Genomic DNA, 16,704 nt, shown 5'->3' with positions numbered 1-16,704 from the left:
TGTTCAGTTTAAACACAAACATGTGTGATGGTCCTTGTAATCATCCACGGTGAGCGACCAATACAGAAAATACCCACGGCAAAACAAACAAGCCTCAGGTGAAACCGCAGCGCATGTGTAACTGCACGCAGTCAACACACACAGCCCACATCATCCCTCCGTATTGTGAGAGAGGAGCGCAGACTGTCTCCTCCTCTACAGGTCGGTATCCATCTCTCTCTGCCTCGTCCCCTGGACAGCTGCCCAGACAGCCCATCTGTCTGTGCTGACCTGTGTTTGGGACCATGGGGGGAGCCTAAGTGGTCCGCGAAGGGGGTCTCTGGCATGTTGCCTGCCCGGTAATGACAGTTAAGCTGCCAGCGGCTTGCCTAACAGCTCTGGAGGTCTCTCTGTGGTGCTACAGTATTGATATTGTATCGGGTTGCAAAGGGCTTGGCAGCCTTTTAATGAGAGCTCAGATTGATCAGGCGGTAGTGGCTCTTACTGGGGATGATGCTCATTGGCTGTCCCTGCAGGCCTGACGCCCCTCTGATCTGGATCACTGACTGAGGACGGAGACAAACACACTCATGCCACCAGAACATAGTCACCCACACACAAACACACACTCACGTAGAAATGTAGTAATGCTAAAGATGTCAGGAGGTATGTTGTTTAGTTAGTAGTTATAATTAGTTGTAAAATAGTCACAGGTAAAAAAATTTGTTACAAAGATACTCCACCTTGCAGCATCATAAAGATTCAGGTGGCAGTAGTGGTGGAGTCCGTTTACAGCTAAAACAAGTAACATCGGATGCCAAAGTCATCAAGTTCGAATCCAACCTGTGGTCCTTTGCTGCATGTCAACCCCTCTTTCTCCCCCTTTCATAACCATCTCTTTCTCACTATCAATAAAGGCATTAAAAAGCCCAAAAGAAAATAAGACTGTCAAACAAATTTAATGCGATAATAACACATTAACGCAAATTTCACTAATTTTTTTTATGAATTAACACAACATATGATTTTTAAGGTTGTAGCGGGCCCAATTTTAAAGCTAGAGTGAAGATTCTTCACAGATTCATAATGAAACTAGAAAACCTAATGAATCTATCTGGTACCAACCATGTCATACTAGCTTGTCGCAAAGGAGGCTAAATAACGATCCAAACTTATGCTAAATTTTGGCGAGGAAAAACTGGCATGGCTATTTTGAAAGGGGTCCCTTGACCTCTGACCTCAAGATATGTGAATGAAAATGGGTTCTCTGGGTACCCACGAGTCTCCCCTTTACAGACATGCCCACTTTATGATAATCACATGCAGTTTGGGTCAAGTCATAGTCAAGTCAGCACACTGACACACTGACAGCTGTTGTTGCCTGTTGGGCTGCAGTTTGCCATGTTATGATTTGAGCATATTTTTGTATGCTAAATGCAGTACCTGTGAGGGTTTCTGGACAATATCTGTCATTGTTTTGTGTTGTTAATTGATTCCCAATAATAAATATATACATACATTTGCATAAAGAGAGCATATTTGTCCACTCCCATGTTGATAAGAGTATTAAATACTTGACAAATCTACCTTTAAGATACATTTTGAACAGATACAAAATGTGCGAATAGTTTGCGATATTTTAATCAATTAACAGGCGCAACATACTCCACCTTTGAGCATCATAAAGGTTCAGGTGGTGATGGAGTCTGTTTGCAACAGCTAAAAGAAAATTAAACTGTTAAGGGACTCAATCGAACACCAGAGTCATCAAGTTGAAATTACTATTGGCAGTAAACTTTACAAGAACATGAAATCGACTTTTAAAGTAAAAAGAAAAAAAAATCTGTTCAGTTGTAGACTGCATGTCGTGTTACAAAAGATCAAGTTGCTGTAATCTCAATACTTATTCCCCCAAACAGAATACTCCACCAGCACTTACAGAGAAAAAAAAAACACTTTAAGCATTTCTCAATAAAGAGAATGGCTGAAATAACAACTAACAGTAATACAAACTAAAGTTAGGAAAGTAAAACTTTAAAAGAAATATCGAAACAATGACGCATAGCAACACCCGCGCACATACACACACTTGAATCACCCACCCACACACACACACAGGAGAGAGAAAGAAAAATCTCTTTCCTTTACGCTGAAGTTGTCTGTCGGGTCACTCGCTGGACAACAGAGGCGAGCAGAGTTCAAATAAACAGATAGAGTCACATAGAGAGAAAGGAGAAGAGGAAAAACATATTAAACCGCCTGCCTGTAACCCTCTATAATGATACTTCACCTTTCCATCCCTCCTCCTCCTCTTTACCTGCCTCCACAAGCTCATGTCAAGGTCAAAGAAGTGGTTTTCTGGGACTTGACTCTCTCCTACTTAGCCCTCCATTAGGCTCCTGTCAGACGGGCAGCCAGCTGTCGCCCCCCCTGTGGTTGTGATCATGACCCCCCACTCAGCCTCTGGACCCCCCCTGGGATCTACGGCAGGGAAGTAACAGGATGGAGGTAGAAATGAAACCCTGCTCAGTACTCGGGAGAGAGGACATTGTGATTACTTTTCCGTGGCCTTTACTACTGAAGCAGCCGAGAGACCGTTCCACGACTGTGCTGCCGATCGGTCACACTGAAATGTGATGTGAAAAAAAATATTCAAGTAGCGACTGCACTGGATTTGCACGCCTGGAAATGGTACATGTTGTGATTATGTCCACTTCAAAATGTTCTCCACACACCCGACGGCAACCTTCTCGCCCCTCTTCGTCGCCGTCTTTCTTTCTCTTTTATTAAACATGAATTAGCAGTGCTTTGATCAAGTTCATCACCCTTGTGTTGTAATTAGTGCTGTGTCAGTGCGCAGAGCGCGGCCCCATCTCACTAATAGAGTAATTACCGCACCAACGGCCAGCTCTCTGACCTCCATGACTTCAAACCTTCCTATCGCACCTTCAAACCCTCCTATCGCACCTTCCTATCAGCTCAGATGGAACATTAAGCATCAGACAGGACAGGAGGTATAGCCAGCTTTTCAACGAGGAGAGGGGGGTTAATAACCTTTTACTGTGGATCGCACTGAGCGAAAAGGTCAATCAGATTCATGAGAAGCGTCGTGGATGAATGTCTACACTTAATGAGTGTTGTATAGCGCCAAGATTGCTGTTGCACCCTCCTATATGTGAAGTAGAAAAGCATTAAAAATAAATGGAGAGTAAAGCCAATTCAAGACGGACATAAAATGGCCAGTAAATTCATAGGGTAAGCAGACGTGAGAGGGACGGGGATACACAGCCTCGGCCTATGGAGGAGAGAGGAACGCTCTTTTACTGCTGCAGAGGTTCAATTCATTATCCCTACATTGTAGTTAAGGACACGTCAAGCTAAAGATATGGGGCTTCAACCAGTAGGGCTGTGTATTGGCAAGAATCTGGCGATATGATATATATCATGGTAACGATTCAATATATTGTGATACTGTAAGCAAGTAGATATATTGCAATTTTTTAAATTTAATTGTAGGAAAACTGTCATAATATAAAGAATGACATTTATAATAGGCAAAAACTACATGTTTTTTTGCCCAAAACTGCATGTGATTATCATAAAGTGAGCATGTCTGTACACATAGAACCCATTTTCATTCACATATCTTGAGGTCAGAGGTCAAGGGACCCCTTTGAAAATGGCAATGCCAGTTTTTCCTCGACAAAATTTAGCGTAAGTTTGGAGCATTTATTTAGCCTCCTTTGCGACAAACTAGTATGACACGGTTGGTACCAATGGATTTCTTAGGTTTTTATTGTTTCATTATGAATCTATGAAGAATTTTCACTCTGGCTTTAAAACTGAGCCCACTACAAGCTCTGAAAGATCGAATAGTGGCCGGGTCAAACGGCGGGCCATTTTTAAGAGAATACTAAAAAATCAATACAATGTTTTGGAGAATCGATACAGTATTGCACAACATAATATGTGTATCGATATTTTCTTACACCCCTATCAACCAGGAGAAGAGATCTCCACCAGATGCCCTGCATTTTGTACAGGGTGGGCGGCGATGACATGCTCGGTGCCATCCTGTGTTTGGAGAGATCCTCGTTAAACACGGCTGTGATCAAAAGCTATTAAAGCAATTATCTGAACGGCAGGAGAGCTGGGGATCGGAAAAGAAGAAGAGGGCCTTTGGTGGAATTCAGATGAAACCTCCTTTCAGCACCGTCGCCCCAGATAGCTTAAGTTAGCTGAGTGGTTATGCAAGTGGGCAGAGAGGTTTTTTTTCTCAAGTGCAGAGACGCACACACACACACACACACACACACACACACACACACACTTTCTTCACAGCCAGCCACTTCCTTACAAATAGAAAGCCCGACTTCCCAGCCAGCCGATGGGAGCTGACACACAGCAAAAGAATGAGCTGCCTCTGTGTTGTTACTATAAAGCTTGGCCAGAGTGCCGAGTGGCCTCTCTGTGTGTGGCGCCGCAGGTTGGCACGCTCACAGGGGGCTTTATTGGGGTGCCGTCCTGAGCGTCAGGCAGCATGCCCGATGTTGACAAAGCCTGGTATCGCCTGCTGTCAGCCCATTCTGTGTGCACCCGGCGGAAAGAATCAATTAGGCCGAGCTCACAACAGAGCACTTTAATATTTGACTTTTAATCAGTGGGCAGAAGGCAGGCTGGGGCATGAAAGCAGGCTGGCAGTTCCCGTCTTGCTCATGTGGAAAATGAGGGTCAGGAAAATGCTCCCAGAGCCCCGCAATGTGCATCACATACCCCAGAGAGGATGTGAGGAGTCTGAAGAGAAATTGCCCCAAACAACTGGCTAATCTCCCAAAGTGTTAGAAGAAAATATCCCTTCGTCACTCACAGGATATCAAAAGTGCCTTACGCAACCAGCTGCAAGGAACGGAGAAGAAATATCACACAACGCTGTTCATAAACAACCAGGGCTCTGTAGAAGGGACAGTGGTTTAAGAGAAGAAAATGGAATTGATGAGGTCTTCACTCGCCAGATGAACTGCCCCTTTGAAGAGTTTCTCTTGAAGACTTTCAGTTTTTATCCCGCACTGCCGAAGGCCCCCTCTGCCAGCAAGAAGAGGAGGAAGAAAGAGAGAGGTGAATGCTGTCCTCACGCTGGGGTTTTGAAGTGGAGATCAGTCCTCACTCCTCAAACAGAATAGCTTACCAAAGGCATATCATTCACCTGTTTGCTCTTGCTAGTTTCACAGGAGACAAGACGGAAAATCAAAGTTCACTTCCCTCAAATGCTCCGTGAAAAAAAAAAAAAGTTACGTAGCCGGGCAAAAACAAAACACTAAACTATCACGGCTATATTAGGAGCCGGTTGTAGCGAGTCGTTTGTTAATCAAATAGGAGAGCTGATTACAGTCGTGCATACTGATGTTTTTGCCAGTGATAATGAGTCAGCTGTGCACAGCTGTGTACATAATATGCCCACATGTGCTGAAAGCTGCTTCATCTGCTGCTATCCAACTGTTCACACAGGAATGAGTCTGATCGCAGCAGCAACACAAGCATGTTACTGGTAAACAGCCAACAGGACGATGGTAAGCGGCTATGTGTTCAGAATGGATCATGCAGATTTATTGCCTTTTCAAAACAGTGTTTGCACGAATGCATTTCCATTTTTTTAAAACTCAGTGCCTCTAACTACTGATATAAAGCATAAACATGGCCCAAGTCATCATTGCCTGTTTAGTGGAAGCTAGCCCGAAGCCACAGGGGGTGAAAGCAATTTTTCAGCTATTGATTTAATAATTCTGAGCTTTGTAGCCTGCTCGTTAATTCTCAGGACTATTTCCCTCAGAGTTCACCCCTACTCTCTGCATACATCATTTCACCCTCTTTTCTCTTCTATTCATAATTACCGTTTGGACTGACGGCCACTGAGGGGGCATCTGCTGTGGTCACAACACAACCGCAGCAAACCACAGCTCTCTTTGATCATCAATTCCACCTCAGTAGGGCCAAAACAACCATCCTCTTATTCATGCAGAATGAAATGCTAATCACTGGCAGGTGGATAAAATGAGGTGATGTGATGAAGCAGCGTGATGCGTGAGTCGCCTGTATGTATCCCCTACAGTAAATAAAAGCGTTGATGTTAACTTTAGCTCGCTGTGTTTGTTTCCTCCGAGGTCTGAAGAATCCATGGTAACAGGAGCAATAATCAGAACCCGATTTATGTCTGTGATAGCCAGACAGGTGGATAGATAAATAGATAGACTGCCTTGGAGAGAGTGACCCTCGCACAGTCGGGCAACTGTGTTCACATGCAAAAGAAAAATAAATACAGAAATCTCCAGTAGCTGTAACAAAAACCTCCATCCAACACATGCAAGTCAGCTCTGTGTGTGAGGGAGAAAGGAGAGGGCAGAAGGAGATTTCAATTTCACAGTGTGTAAGAGGTGAACAGCCTTACCTTCCTTTCTAAACAAGCTGTCTGTGATGTTCTCCTCTCCCACAGAAATTAGCTTCTGACTGCCAAGTTCTGTAAGCAAACACAAAGTCCAGAGTGGATGAATACACCAGCAGAGCCAGACTCAAACAGAGGCAGACCACTTTGTATCCATGCCATTCTGTCTTGTTTTTTAAAAAACCTTTTTAAAAATCTATGACTCTTGTGCGCACTCTGGTTCATCCCCTGCCTGATGCTGGCCTGTATTGTCTCCGTCCTCCCCAACAGGCACCATAAGCCATTCCCGAGTCCAGATGCCACTCCCAGCCACCACTCCTCCCCTCACACATACCCCGAGGATGGTGACACAGCTGTTTCAGACGAAAAACACTGTAGAACGAGGAGATAAACAACCGCATACGTCATGTCAGTCCTCATGCTACTTGCACAAAGTAAAATCCATATTTGACTGATGCTGGGACGCCTGAGGGAGCAGGAAATAGTTCAGAAGGTGGTTTAATTAGACCTGTGCCAGAAATAGTGTAACATTTTTAACATAATTACTTCACACCCTCCAGAACATTTTTAGCGATAGTAATAATAATTAGTTTCTGTTTGTAATGCTATGTAAGCATTGCTCACTTTCAGTCACGCGGTAAAAAGTAAATCTGCTTTAAACTAGGAGTCCCAAGCAGCTGAGGCACAGAAAAATAGCTGCAGCTCGTTCCATCACATCTTTTCCATCACTGTCTCCACGTCTCCAACAGCCTCTAGTTGTGATCTTGTACGCTACAAGGCCTTGTCTGCCTGTGAAGACATGTTGACAGGAGCGAGGCTGTCTGATCCATGCTCTGATTGGACAGGTGTCAGCGTCCAGCATTTAAACATCTGAGCCGAGCCAAACCAGCTTTGACATCTCCATAACCACTCTGTAAAATAATCTCTCTCTGGTGATGGAGCCACTAATATGTCATATGTAGTCTTTGGCGAAATTTGCAAACAACCATGTGGAGATGCACGGACTAATGCATCCGTCTGGTATGCGCAGCAAGGCTAAGAATACACTGGAGAACCTTATAAGCCCGCATGTATCTCACCACCAAGGCACGTCTCTGACCCCAGCTGCTCTGTGCCCGAGCCAGCTCCGCCAGCCACTCATGGGCATCAAAGAGAGATGGCTGCTGGACAACTGTGCCTGTCTATCTGATAGTCTGTCTGTCCATCTGCAGCAATATAGAAGCCTAAGTCACGGCTTGCGTTTCACTGTGAAACATATTCCTAGATGGCTTAACACATTTGAAGCCAAGGACACAACAAGGAGGCGGAATTTCAGTCTTGCGACGACAATACACACCGGGAGAGACATCATTTATTTTGACGGGGTTTTATTTGTCCAAAGATGACATCCAAATAAACTCGCAGCATTCAGCAGACACCGCAGGCTGCAAATGGCAAAAGTGATTTACTTTCCCTTTTCTCTCGCTAAAATAAAGGAGTGACAGGTTTAATATGAATAAGCAGAGAGGGGGAGGAAGAAGGGAGTGTATTGGAACAGGCTGTGGGTGACAAGGCAGTGTGACAAGCGTGGCAACTGAGAGAAAATGCGACACCTGGCCTTGTCCTTGATGTGAATAAGAGGATGATACATCAAAAAGTGACAGGGCAGAAAGATGGCTATTACCCAGGCGAAGAGGAAGATGAAGAAGAGGAGAGAGTGACTATTTTTAGCAGTGGAATAAAAATACGCCAGGGATTCATTTAATATTCCTTTCCATAAAGCGCTCCTGTGTTAATGAATCATGTTTTATTAGTTGCAATAATCTCCTGTTCTTGGCAGAGTTACGCCAAAACTGTAATGGCATTTCGAAGCCTTCCAGCAAACGATGCCCACGTCAAATAAACGCAATCAGGCGACTCTATCCTCCTCTGACTGAGATAGGATGGAATAAGCCATCTGTGTGTTGATCGTGATGAAGTTTGACCGAGGGGGTAAATGAGCGGAGCCCGAGGCTGTGTTTTCTTTGATTGGCTGCATTCTCCCTGTCGGGCGGGAGGCTGATTGATTTCAGAGGGTTGGAACCCGGCTCTGCCCTTATTGATCCCACATCCCCAGCCCTGTCTCTTCCCCAATTAAGAGTTCACTAAGCCGACACTATGGACCGCTCCTAATGAATACCACCTTCCTGCCAACGTGTCAGTGTTGCATTCACTGCGCTGCCTGTCTCTGGTGCTTTCTCACTTTATTTCTCACTCTCTACTCCTCCACTCCAGTCGCAGTTCACACATCTGAACAGTAATGTGGAATTGATTTCAATCTGTAATGAGGTAGTTTGTTTGTTCTTTTTTTTTTTGGAAGGAGTGGGGGATTCAGGGTTAACGTTAGCGAAGGAATCCCACCGTTCATTAAAACCTAAGCTCAGGGTAGACGGTCCAAATCTCTGTACACCACTGAGAATGAGAATGAGAATCAATTGCTTCACCTGCGGCCAGATTTTAAGGATTAGAACGAATTGAGCTACTTTGGATGTAGAAAACCTCGGATGTGTCTGGGTGTCAGGCGAGGAAGATCAAAAGATTCATTAGATTAGATCAAACACAGTCAAAAGTTGTGAGGACAGACAGAGGAGGAGTGGGTGAGAGTGGTCGACATGAGAGAAAACAGAAATCCAGACGTAGGAGCCAAAAAGCTGTCTGACTCAGAATCAATTTAATTGCCAGGTACATACACAGATACAAGGAATCCGCCTTCTCCAGAGCTATTGGCACATCAATCTCTTGATCTGCCCACCTTGAGGGTGCAGTCAGGAAATAAAAGAAGCAGTTCAGACACAGGCCAGTTGTGCCCCGATGCACCCGGCCTTAAACCCCGTAATCCCACTGCTATGGTGGAGTGAGAAAATCCAATTTCAGAGATCTGTAATTCCATAAACCTTATTAGGCACAACAATAGCAGCTACACCCCGAGGGAGAGGCATGAGGGAGGGGTGGTGAGTGTGCAGAAGGGGGGGCGGGTAGCTGAAGTTGTGACTGGGCCAAACACAGGGATGGAGAGAGGGTGACGAACACAGAAATGGAGATTAAGGTAGAGCCGGAGTGTAGCAAATCAGGGAAATGAAGAAGACTGAAGTGTTCTGGCACGGACGCACTTCTAGTAAGCCACCATGACTAGGTACAAACATGCTGAAACGGGCGACACACTAAGATTCACAGGGTAAAATGTTCAATGATCAACTTGACAGTCAATACGTGCAGTCAGTGTCCTATAGGGCTTACCCAAATGCTACGAAGCTTTGACCGTTGCCATGATAATCAACCTCCAGATCAGTATTCGATTGCTATGATTATGTATAAATCCCAAAATAGCCCATGAAATAAGGAACAATCCAACAACATGATTCATTTTTGATATTTAACATTAATTATTATTAGTTATTCTCAGACGGATATCGCGGTTTGTTATGTGTAGAGGTGCGTGTGTGTACACGGCCCTGTCCCGAGGCTTCGAATAGCGTCGAATAATTCTCACCGAGCCCAAAAAATGGCATTCGGGACCGCCGTAGTGTCCTATGAATAGAATTCAAGAATAGAAAATACTCTGTTTTATTGGTTTGGGTCGGTGTGTCCTAGCATCACCGCTGCATCCTGTATTCATTTAGTCGTAACATCAATGGGCCACTTAGACTGCTGTTATCCGAGTGCTCTCATTGATTGTTTGCCTAAATCCAGGAGAGTGGGGTGTGTCTGTTTGTTTTGCCGTACTAATGGACACCATCTCAGCACACACACCTCCGTGAGAGCGGAGCCAATGGCGAGCAGTGGAGGAGACACGGTCATTAAAAAAAAAGAAAATACAGACAGGATGAGAGGAGCATGCAGCAGATTGATCAATAAAAACACTTTAAATCCATACGTGAGGGACTCAGGTGGTGGAATGAAAATAATTATAGTGATAATTACACTGGCGGTGATGAGACTTTGCTTATCAGACAGAAATGCAGTCGGCTTTGAACTTGAGTCAGATTTTGGCTTCGCTCCAAAATCTCCCAATCACTGCTCGTAGCAACCTGCAGTTAATTCGGTCATAAATTATTCACAACTGTAACAAAACTGTTGCAAAAGGCCACCGATAACCCCGGGATCTAAAAACTGATTAGAGGAGGAGATTGGAGCGTGGATTTAACACAGAATTCAGGGATATAGCAGGGGTTTAGTGACATCTCCGCTGTTTGGTATTGCAACTGAGAAGGGGCCTCTATCTGCTATATCTCCTGAGACGGATAGGGCAGTGAAGCTCGTACTCTGTGGCCAGCAGGGTATAATTACATTTCCCCGTGGGGCACCTCCGCTGCTGCAGCTCAGCCGTATAGAGGGAAGAGATTGAAATCTGATTGCACTCACACCGCAGTCGAATGGCTGTGTCCACACTGGGAATCCCACATACACACCGTGCACAGAGAAACACATACAGAATCACATGCACGTATAAACACACGGCAATGTGCTTCTCCTTATTTGCTCCTATCAGCCGCAGACTACTCTCCCGCTCTCTACACACTGTTAAGAGAGGAGTGTTTGAGAGGTGCCGTCAAAGAGCCGCGCTCTGCCTCGCTATCATTAGAGGGGAGCAGCAGGCAGCGCCGAGATTTACACACTGATCTCCTGACGCCGCCTCAACGCAGGACCCGTTAACAGCAGCCCATACATACAGATGAACAGGGACTCAGAGGGGGAACACGTGAGTGCTACCTACTGTTAGGCCACTTTTAATGTATTTTACAGGAGCCCTGTGTGTATAAGTAATGAAACACTGTGTTTCAAACTTTTAAGTTGAAATGTATGCAAAATGAAATGTAAATTAGTGCGTGACCATTAACTAAATGTATGCAAATATATTCAAATATAGATATATCTATTCAAGCAACAGGATTATATAATAAATCGTGCACCGGTAAATGATATATCATCACATTTAATTGCTGCTTCCCACCTTAGATGCCATTTCGTGTTTTTTCTTTTTTCAATCCAGCGGCATCACATTTATGTACGCCCCCGAAACCCTGCTCTCTTTATTCTGTATTTTTTTGGGTCTTTCTGGTGGAGAGAAGCCTTGCAACGGTGCGTGGCAGAATAATATGAATGCCTAGACGAAGACGCAGCTACGATAACATCAAGATGTATTGGAAAAATCTGTTTTAACAGCTTTTATTGCATCTTCTCTTCTCAGTATGCCAACTTTTTCACCTCAGCCAACAATAAAAACTTTTTTTCCATTATTCCAGGTTCTCTTACATTAGGTTTTTTTACGGGCAAATTAAAAATGGGCATAAAAACAGTAAGTGGAGCAGGTGGAAGACGCTGTAGCTCTGAGAGGGCCGAATGAAACTAATGGGAGACATTAGCTTTAGGACCCTTGCTGTGTCTAACCACAAAAGGTCAAGGCGGCGGTAAAACGAGCAGACACCGGCGCTGCCCCGGCCGCCTGCAGGCCCCGCAGAGACCATTGAGCGGTGTCACCTTGGCCGCTGTCACCGATATCTGCCACCTGTCACCACGCTGCCCCCGCGGCCAGGGATGCGGCTGCGTTGACAATGGGTTTGTCGATAGCACTTCCTCCTGAGAGTGGCGATGGGGGGAACATGTCCTCTGCTTTCATCAACAGCTTGAGTCAACAGCTTCGGCGTACGGCATTAGCATACAATACATATTCATGCCGGTGTCTCCCTTCAACTGCATCGCCAGCCCTCCTGCACATTTTCCACTCATTTTTACAAACGGAATGTCAAGCGCCCCATTTTCGCCGGGAGTCCCACATGGCCTCTTATGTATTCCCCGCACGGCCGCTGCAAACAACGTCAACAGGTCTCAAGGTCGTCACTCCCACCGATTGTGTGTGTGTGTGTGTGCGTCTTTGTGTGTGTGTGTGTGTGTGTGTGTGTGGTGTTTATGTGTCTCAGAAAGAGTGTGTGAACAACAGAGGGAAAAAAATGGAGAAAGATGTGAGCAAAATAAAATGGTTAAGGGTGTAATGAGGGTTTGTATATTTGTGTGTGTGTGTGTGTGTGTGTGTGTGTGTGTGTGTGTGTGTGTGTTGTGTGAACACAAATTTATGCAGTGTGAGTGCACCCATTGTATGTTTGGGTTAATGCACTGGAAATAAGTGACTGTGTATTTGTGTGCACTTCCCATTACATTAGTGAGTGTAACCATGCAATTACAGCTTTGTGTGTGTAAATATAAATCTGAACAAAATGCTATCTCCAGCTGGGTGTGTGCATGTGTGTGCGTGCATGTGTGTGTGTGAGCAGAGTGTGTAGCACGCGGCTGCAGTCTTAACACGCCTGGGGACTGGCTGACAGGTAGACTAAGCAGGAGCATCCTCCTTCAGTCCACTGGCATCTCAGTGAGAAAAGAGGCCAGTTGATGTGGGGGTTAGAGCTTCCATGGCAGAGTGCGTTGTGATAAATAATGAATGCTTAAAGAACATATCTCTGAATCTCTTCTTTACTTTCCATCCATCCCTCCATCCTTGCATTCATTCATCCATCCACCCATATCGCTACAAACAGCACGGGGCGTTCAGCTGTCTCCATCATAAATATTTCAGGTCAGTGCTCGCACCCCCCCTCTCCACTCCGCTGCTCTTAACCGCCACCGCTTGGTGATGACACAGCCTTTTGACCCATAAAGATATTGACAAAACACTGATAGTGAGTACATTCATTGGGACCAGCCTCGTAGCATAAAGCCGTGCAGGATCCTATAGGAGTGGCTGCAACTGTTGAAATGGCGTCTCCTGAATGAAAGCCGCGAGCCATATACCGCCTTGATTTCTACAAAAAAAAAGGTCCTCACAAGGTAAACAATCCAGAACTGGACTTATCCTGCCTTTGGAAAAAAGTAATATTTTCACTGTTCTAGTTGTTGTTTTTGCTCTAATTTTAAACCCACACACACACATTCAGCAACAGTCAGGATTATATTTGTCTGAGTAAATACAAAGCAATGCTGAGACAATGAATGTTCCATATTTCAAAAACACCACAGACTGTGAAACAGGAAGACAAAGAGAACTAATCACTAAATTCAACACCAAGACAGACCAAAGAACTGTGAAAGCTATACGGACTTGTTTCACTGTGGATTCTCACAGGTTCTGAACACAATCGTAATAAATGCACTACTGGACGACACTATTGTGTAGAAGCATGAACATCACTTAAATGGCAGATACTAAGTGGAGACACAGCACAGGTCGACAGCGTCCAAACCCCAAAAAACTACCAACTTGTGTATCTACACAGCAGCTCCTGTCCACGCTGCTCTGATTCAGATTGTGAAAAGAGTCCAGTGATAAACGAGAGGTCTTATCTCTGTTTCTTACCCTGATGAGCAGCGCCGTTAGCGACTCCATGCATAAATCTCAGAGGCGAACAGAAAGGATCAGAGCATTCAAGTGTAAACTAGGGCAGAGCTTCAGCACTGTATACCCTCTAGATACGCTACTCTGGAAGCAAGTCCTGTGGAGGAACAAGCGATCACACACTGAGGGAGACACATGCTGCTCTCTGTCATCTATCACAAATACACAAAACACAAATTCAAAACACACACCTGCTCCGGCCAGTCCAGTACCATCCAGTCCTGTCCGGTCCGCTCAGATCCGGTCCTCTGTGCTGGCAGAGTGAGGAGCTCGTCTCACCCCCCACGCAGCCCGGTGCAGACAGCTCACTGTTATAGATGCACTGACAAGTGAAAGGAGGGAGGCGTGGTTTCACACGAGATAAATAAAAGAGGGAGGGAAAGAGGGAGGAGAGAGGCTCCCTCAATCTACAATTCAATTTTGCCCTCACTCCCTTTTTTCAACAGCGTTCTGTCACTCTTTTATTTCTCTCTTCCTTTAGTATGTTCTTGCTGTTATTCTATCGCTCCTTCTCCTTTTCCATCCTCCTCCCTGTGTGTGTTATTCTGCTCTGACTCTCTCTGTTTCCATTAGTTTTAGTCTTTCTTCTCCTGTGTTGCTTCCTGTTTCTTCTCTTTCTCCTTAACTCTGCCTCTTCCTCTCTTTTTCTCTAGGCTCTCATTCATGGGGAAGTAGTGTGTGTGTGTGTGTGTGTGTGTGTGTGTGTGTGTGTGTGTGAGACAGTGAAACAGGGCAGCTCCGGCCATCTGTTGGAGCCTGTGAGCTTCACCTATTCACAGTCTCATAAAGGCAGAGGCACACAGAGGACTGAGAGAGAAAGGAATGGGAGGGAACGAGGGATCAATCTTAATGCAGGAGGGGTGGGGAGGGAAGGCACAGCCTGGCACACACACACCATATCTATCAGGCTGGCACCTCGGAGGCGAGCTGGCGTGGGCACGCCTGCTCACTGGGTCCAGGCAGCACAGGGGATTTGGCTCACGGTGCACGGGCATGCAGATAGAGAAGAAACGCACACCCAAATCAATTTATACCAAAGCACACAAAAGGCATATATATATGGGTGAGTTCACACACTCTCGCGCAAATCCACAAAACCAATTTCCTCTTTGACAAAACAAACAGGATCTATCAAGACGGATAATCCTACAAACTCAAAGAGACAAGGGGGACGGAAGACAGGGGACGATTCTACAAACTCCCACTGACGCACATACAAAGCCTGCCCCGAATCTTTCCATCTCAGCAGAGCTAAAGTAGGTATTTTCCTGCCCAGTTTAAGCCAGGTATTTCTCCTGAGTGCCGGTGTCACTTCCCATCCCTGACCAGGAGGGAGAGGTTCTGCGGAGGGTGGCGGAGGGCGGAGGCATCCATCACTGTCCGCGCCAGCCGTCCCATGATGGATGCGCCTGTTTATCCCTCTCTGCAGGTTATTTAGATGCAGTCACAGCCAGAGAGATTAGTGATGGAGAACCTCTGCACCTCCTCACCTCTCCTCCCACCCCATCAAATCAATAACACTCTTATCTATTATCTGCATTTCGAGGTATTTCTCCATGGAAATTTGAAGCAGGGGGAGAAAGAGAGATTAATTGTCCACCCCCTCACAGTGTTTTCAATTACAACCTCTGCAATGGATCATCTATCTGTCAGCTTGGCACACTACGGTATTTGTGTCACTGCAAGGAGATGAAACCATGCGGCTTTGAGAAAATCAAACAGTATTATTCTGGCCATGACTGTCTCAATGCAGATGCAAAACAAACTATTCAGAGCGGGGGGGATTTGCATGGCATTTGAGGATAAAGACAATTATATTTCCTGCTTCGACGTCAGGTGAATTCACCACTAATCCTGGTAGAATAAAAAAAGTATTGTCATTCAAGCCAATTGGAACCATGAGCCCTTTGTAAGAATGGATTAGCCTGTTCTAATGCTATTCATAATCATCTTAAAGCAAAATATACTGCCGGAAAATTATTTATTTCTCCACTGTATGCATATCAGATGATGTCTGAGACTCTGGGACTGCTTACATAAAGAAGCCATCTAGCTGCTCTAACATGCTGGATTACAGACAATGCCCCAGAGACGGCCATGTTTTTCCTGAGCGGTGCCGACATGCCAACACAGCAGCCCAGTGACACCACTTTAGGGCATGGTTTATTCATGCTCCCACTCCGTCTGTGTCGCTCGCTCTCACGCACATTTAAGCTGTGTCATACCATACGTCTGATTGGGTTTTTACATTAACAGATGTATCCTCCATGAAACCAGTATATATGAACAGGGTAAAGTCTCCGTATGTAAACTACAGACTGATATACTTGTATTCAGACCCTGCTGGCTTCAGGGGGATTCCCACAGAGGGACAAAGAACGATAAAAAAAACAAGATACACAAAAATAATACAAACGCCAACAGAGAGACACATGTGCACTTTAAAAGCACAGGAAGGGTCCAGACCTTGGGGAACGCATTTTTTGCTTTTCTGTTTTCTGCCTCATTGGAGACAAAGTAGGTGAGGCCTTGTGCGCAAACCATGCATGATAGTGGCGAGGCAGGTGCATAAATAAGAATGAATGATTTCTATTCTGATAGCGCAGAGAGATAGCTATGCTTTATCCCGCTGAGATCTTGTCCTTGGCTGGGAGTGCGCTTTCACAAATGAAATTGTTCCTTTTCTGCACTGTGTGTGCCAGGCTGATAAAAATATCCCCTGTCAGCTGGCTGCGTGAAGAGGGGAGGACTCCAGTGCAAATGAGGCAAACCCCCTCGCTGTCTTCTCCTCAACGCTGGCTCTCTATCTCCAAAAGCTTATTATTCTCTTGGTTTGGGCTAGTTGGTTCAAGGCTGATGATCCCTCATCCACCACCACCCACATCCC

The 16,704-nt window shown here is 45.3% G+C and overlaps 2 protein-coding genes across 8 annotated transcripts in view; both read right to left on the bottom strand.

Moving 5' to 3' along the window:
- The window catches only part of LOC119492355 (inositol hexakisphosphate kinase 2-like), a 1,011,171-nt gene that overhangs the window by 109,494 nt on the left and 884,973 nt on the right, over positions 1–16,704 (bottom strand). The gene's annotated exons all lie outside the window — the stretch shown is intronic.
- Positions 1–16,704, bottom strand: part of sulf2a (sulfatase 2a) — a 53,105-nt gene that overhangs the window by 25,500 nt on the left and 10,901 nt on the right. For 2 of the 7 annotated variants that reach the window (XM_037774230.1, XM_037774620.1), the window contains exons 1-2: positions 14,009–14,176; positions 6,422–6,490 (exon numbers count right to left, since the gene is read on the bottom strand). The gene's annotated coding sequence lies outside the window, so the exon portion shown is untranslated. Of the gene's footprint in view, positions 1–6,421; positions 6,491–13,778; positions 13,884–14,008; positions 14,177–16,704 lie in introns of those variants that run through there. The other 5 variants (XM_037774695.1, XM_037774396.1, XM_037774313.1 and 2 more) reach the window with 5 other exon arrangements.

The sequence above is a fragment of the Sebastes umbrosus genome, chromosome 1, assembly GCF_015220745.1.
Source record: "Sebastes umbrosus isolate fSebUmb1 chromosome 1, fSebUmb1.pri, whole genome shotgun sequence".
NCBI classification, from domain to species: domain Eukaryota; kingdom Metazoa; phylum Chordata; class Actinopteri; order Perciformes; family Sebastidae; genus Sebastes; species Sebastes umbrosus.
This window is presented reverse-complemented; position numbering and strand designations above follow the sequence as displayed.